This window comes from Gouania willdenowi, chromosome 14, assembly GCF_900634775.1.
Source record: "Gouania willdenowi chromosome 14, fGouWil2.1, whole genome shotgun sequence".
NCBI classification, from domain to species: Eukaryota; Metazoa; Chordata; class Actinopteri; order Blenniiformes; family Gobiesocidae; genus Gouania; species Gouania willdenowi.
Genome location: NC_041057.1, coordinates 33,863,073 through 33,869,072, shown reverse-complemented (window position 1 = coordinate 33,869,072; position 6,000 = coordinate 33,863,073).

Here is a 6,000-nt window from a genome sequence, read left to right as displayed (position 1 = left end):
GCGTGCATGAGTGCTTGTGTGTGCACGCATAGGTGTTTGCGTATGTTTGTGTGTGCATGAGTGTTTGCATGTGCGTGCATATGCTTGTGTGCGAGCATGAGTGCTTGTGTGTGCGCACACAAATGTTTGCGCACAAAAATGTGCATGCGTATGTTTGTGTGTGTGTGTGCATAACCGTTTGCATGTGCGTGCATATGTTTGCGTGTGTGTGCATAAGTGTTTGCATGTGCGTGCATATGTTTGAATGTGCGTGCGTTTGTGTGCGTGCATGAGTGCTTGTGTGTGCGCGCACACATGTTTGCCTATGTTTGTGTGTGCATGAGTGTTTGCATGTGCGTGCGTATGTTTGTGTGCGTGCATGTGTTTGAATGTGCGTGTGTGTGTGTGTGCGTGCATGAGTGTTTGTGTGCGCGCGCATAAGTGTTTGCATGTGCCTGTGTTTGTGTATATGCGCGCTAGTGTTTGTATGACTTGCGTGTACAGTGCAGTGAGGCTGGATTAATTACATTTAGACTGAAGTTAAAGTAATTCATCACATCTACTCAAAATTGTTTTATGCAGTATTTTTTAAGGTACTTTATATATAATGTGTCAGTGTGTGTGTGTGTTTTGCTCTTTGTGCTACTAACTGGCCTTAACCTAATACTGGAAACAAAACAAGTTAATCCAGACTAATGTTATTCTATATTTCTAATTTAATCAGAAAACATCAAACAATGGCATATTTTATGATAATAAACACATAATGTAAACACAGAGAGAAGCTGTGACTGAGAACATCCTCTACATGATTATTGCTGACATTACTGTGTCCATGGATGAAGATGACACATTTTATATTTCATAAATCTCATGGAGAGAAAATATAAAGAGACTTTCAAAATGAACACTGAGTGCTGATATATGGACACGTGTAGACAATAAGGTCTACCTTAGGGTGGTGTGCTGCTACATTCATAATGGGACGAATAAAGAGGCTGAAAGTAAAAATGTGGTGGTTTTTTATCAGATTCTTCTATGAATTGATTAATTTGTTGACCGATTCATCAATTATGAAAATAATCATTAGTTGCAGCTCTAATCTTCTACACCTCACCCTTCTCATTATAGTTGTAGTGAGTTGTATTTCACAGTTTCAGGGTGATCAATATGTTCAATCAACAAATGTTTGGTACATTTCTTTTTCCAAAATTGTTTATCACTGAAAATGCCAGTTGGCTAATTAATCATGGTGATAATTGTGAATAAGATGTTTTCAACATAACACTCCTTAGAGCTGAATAAAAGTTGTGTCTCTGTTCATTCATTGATTGACCAACTCCATTATTCGTCTTCTTCTTCCTGTCTATATATGACGTAACAGATGACCCTTAACTTCCCTCCGTTGTTCTGAGTCCAGCAGGATTTACAAAGATAATCTGATCCATGGAAGCTGCTGATCATTAAGAAAATGAAACACACACAGAGCTCACACCACATCACATCCATGGGGGGCTGGAGGAGAAGATGATTGGTTTGAGTATTGATTGTGAAGGCACTCATTCTTCATCCTGAATCTTTAATGTCAGGTGCAACCAAGGTGAGGGAGTCTGAGTCCACCCTTTAAGGTCCTCACCTCCCTGTCAGCGTGGATTAACAACTAATACTTAATCAACTTTGCAGCAAAGAGCAGCATTAGCAGCTTTGTGCTCAAACAGGACAGAGACGAGACACCCAGCAGGAGAAGGGTGTTAAATATAAAACTCACTGTTTCACAGAACAACGTGTAAAACAGCATGTTCTATATCACTGTGAAAAATGTGTAATCATGGAAAAGAAATCTAAATGTAAATGTTAAAAATAAATGTTAAATCTACTTGTTAAATATCAATGTAAATGTTACATTTAAATGTTAAATCTACTTGTTAAATATCAATGTAAATGTTACATTTAAATGTTAAATCTACTTGTTAAATATCAATGTAAATGTTACATTTAAATGTAAAAGTTAAATATAAATGTTAATTCTAAATGTTAATTATAAATGTAAAAGTTAAATATAAATGTTAAATCAGTTGCCAAGCATAAAGCTAAATGTTACATGTAACAATGTATAATATGAAAATTATACGAAGAGAGCAGGTCAGCACCCGTCGATCACAAAGCAATCCCTCAATTTCTCGCTCTTCCCCTCTCACTCACTGAACTGCAGTCTGTGATGTGGGCGGGGCCTCGTGACTAACAGGCACTGACTTGCTCACTTTGCATAATTTCTAAACATTTAGCTTTCCACTTAGTGACCGATTTAACATTTAGGTTTACATTTAACATATAAATTTAGATTTATATTTAACATTTACATTTAACTTTTACATTTAAACATTTAGATTTACATAATGTGATTTTAATTTAACATTTAACTTTAGATTTAACATTTTGGTTTACATTTAACATTTAGATTTAACTTTTACATTGGAATTTAACATTTAGATTTACATTTAAAATTTAGATTTACATGTAACATTTCAATTTAGATTTAACATTTTGATTTATCTTTTACATTTAGATTTAACATTTTGGTTTACATTTGAAATGTATATTTAGATTTATCATTTAGGTTTACATTTAACATTTACATTTTGATTCAACATTTTGGTTTACATGTAATATTTAGATTCCAATTTAACATTTCATTTTATCTTTCACATTTAGATTTAACATTTTGAATTATCTTTTACATTTAGATTTAACATTTTGAATTATCTTTTACATTTAGATTTAACATTTAGGTTTATATTTAACATTTAGATTTTTACATTTATATTCAACATGTATATTTATTTTTCACGTGTACACATTTTGAACAATGATATGAAACATGCTGTTTTACATGAATTCCTGTCTCAAAAGAAATAAAAATTAAATGTGAGGAAAGTGCGCTAAATGTTTACAATAAAAAGTGACAGAGTTTTAACGTTGGACACCCAGCACAGGACGCACGTGCACATCCACGCTGATCCAAACGCGTAAAAGCGCAGCCGAGGATGAGACCGTGACCAGATTAAACTTTGACGTGTAAGAAAAAGAAAGACATCATCTAATAATAAATAATCTGCTCCTCACAGAGACACTGTGAGATTAAAGAGAGTCCGGGCAGCAAACAGCCCAGTGCACTAATCCGTTCATTCAGGATCAGGATCAGGATCAGGATCAGGTTTACACGGAGGGACACAACCACAGAACCTCATGTTTCTTACCTTGTTCCATCAGCAGGACGCACATCCCGACCAGTACAGCCCAGTACACAGGGTTATTCTTCATCTTCATCATCTTCTTCTTCTTCTTCTGAGTGACGTCACAGACAAACGGACTGACAGTGTCTAGAAATCCTGTAAAGTGTTTTCTTCAAGTTCCACAGCAGCGGCGTGTCTGCGTTCATCCAGCAGAAGTGTCTCCGTCATCTGAACAAGCTGTGGAGGAGGCTGGTGCACGGGCAGCGGGAAGCACGCGCGACGCACACAGGCTGTTTCCGGTTCGGATTTCCAAAATTAAATAAACGCTCCTATAAAATGCTGCCCTAGGCTTTTATTTTGGTTAACACAGGAAGTTGTATTTGTAGTAAATAGAGGAGATAGGCAGAGGTAGATGCGGCTCTGATAATCACACACTGAATCTTTATCCCGAGCACAAAGCTGTGCTGTGTGTGTGTGTGTGTGTGTGTGTGTGTGTGTGTGTGTGTGTGTGTGTGTGTGTGTGTGTGTGTGTGTGTGTACAGTTGTAATTTTTTTAATGCGTTGTAATCATAGTTAAATTGAAATTGAGTTTAGATAATTGACTTTGTAATTGTAATTGCAATGAAAATTCTATAGAAATTGTCACATAATTTAACGTCAAACTGAGAAAACATGTTACAGTTCGATGTACAGTTCTACATATATGTAGTTAATCAAACTTCACACATTTTACCGTTTAAAAATATATAAATCTAAGAGTATAGTGACACACCATAAATAATAAAATCTATAATTTTATTGATTAGGAAGCCTAACAAGGAAACCAATAGATAAGAAATAAAGTAGATGATAGATATTTGTTTATAGTGTGTTTACAGCTGATTAAGGACCCATTAGCATTAGGTATGCTAACAGAATGCTAACACAAGAGGAAGTTTAACTTTTATTGGGTTATTTATTTCAGGCTCAGTAATTGTGATTATTTGTAATTTAACTTAAGTAATTGAGAACATAATTGTCTCTCTGAGGATAAAAACAATTGTAATTTAATTGTAATTGGAAAAAAAAGTGCTGATTACTGTAATCACAATTGAATATGGATAATTGAAGACGCAATTGAAACTGAAAAATGGAATTGACCCCAACTCTGGCATTTGTGTGAGTGTGTGTGTGTGTGTGTGTGTGTGTGTGTGTGTGTGTGTGTGTGTGTGTGTGTGTGTGTGTGTGTGTGTGTTTTTTTATCATAATCTATTAAAGTCTTATCACATCCATGTCTTTGCTGTGACCTGTAGCTAAAGGTCAACATTTGGGGTCACGAGACACTGGGGGGGGGGGGGGGGGGTGGATACTGAAGGGAAATGACATTATTTTAGGGACATGCTTCTCACACACATACACAAACATGCATTAATGGAGTCAGAGTGGGGCTGCTCTTAGTATGAAGGGAGCGTACCAGAGCAGTGTTGGGGTTCAGTGCCTTGCTCAATTTTTGCTACATTACTCCCATTTCTGTCAATTTCAATGCATTTTCTGCACATTATTTCCACTTTTAGGACATTTTCAGCACTTATAAACCTTTTCACCACTTTTCCACCTAATGTCACATTTGTTGATCCATTATTGTCACGTGTAACCTCTTTTCACCATTTGTCATGCCCATTATTTGCCAGTTTAAACTCATTGTTACTAGTTTTTTCTGCCACTTTTAAGCCAATATTGATATTTTGACCCATTTTTACTACTTTTTCTGTCTGTTTTTGTCCACTTTAACTTGCAATTTTTAACCAATTTCTGTGGTTTTTAAAATCCCATTTCACCACCTTTTCCATCATTGTTGGTCACTTTTAACCGATTTCATTTCTGACTAAAACAAGGACTTATTTACATCTTTAAGATGACTATATACTATGACCCAAATAATAGTAAACTTCCTGGATAATAGTGGATATTAGTATTATTATTATTTTTATAAATGTATCAATACTTAGAGCCTGATAATGTCTATTTTGAATTGAATTTATTGGTGTTATTTTATTTTAAAAATAATTCTACATTTTGACAAACCTTTTATTTTATACAGATGCCTTTTGTGAAAATAAATTAAGTTCTAATGGCGGTAGATTTGGTTTCTTCCTTTTTAATTTTCTACATAAGATGTTTACTGTATGTAAGGGACCCGTACCAAGATTTATTACCAACAATAAACATGGGGGTGAAACTAACTAGTAACCTATACTTTGAGTAATATTTAATATTTTTACTTGTAATTGAGTAATTTATGTATGACATACTTCCACTTGTACTTGAGTTCATTTTCAGTCAAGTAATCAAGTTTTTAGTTAGTGTACTGAGCTCAATGTGTTGTTCACAGTGAAATGAATTGTACCAAAGAAGAAGAAAAACTGATGCAGAATCTAATATTGATCTATAAATAAAACAAGAGCAATATTAATGCAGTGCTGAAGGTAAAGCTGTGTCTAACCTGGTACTGAAACGTATCTAAAGAAAAGGATTGTGTTTGGATATATTTATTTACAAGAGCTTGAAAATCATCTGGATTCATTGAAACTGCAGATGATGAGTGACAGCCACACTAATTACTTTCCTCAGTCTGAAGATGAAGGAAATAAAAATGACTGACAGCGTTAATATCATTCTAATTGTTCCAACCAACCCATAGCAGTGTAAACTAGGCAAGACCTTTATTCACAAGGTGAATATGTATTTGGCAAATGAAAATTGCTCATGTGAAAGAAATCTTATTGTGTGCATTTTGTTGTTGAGTAAT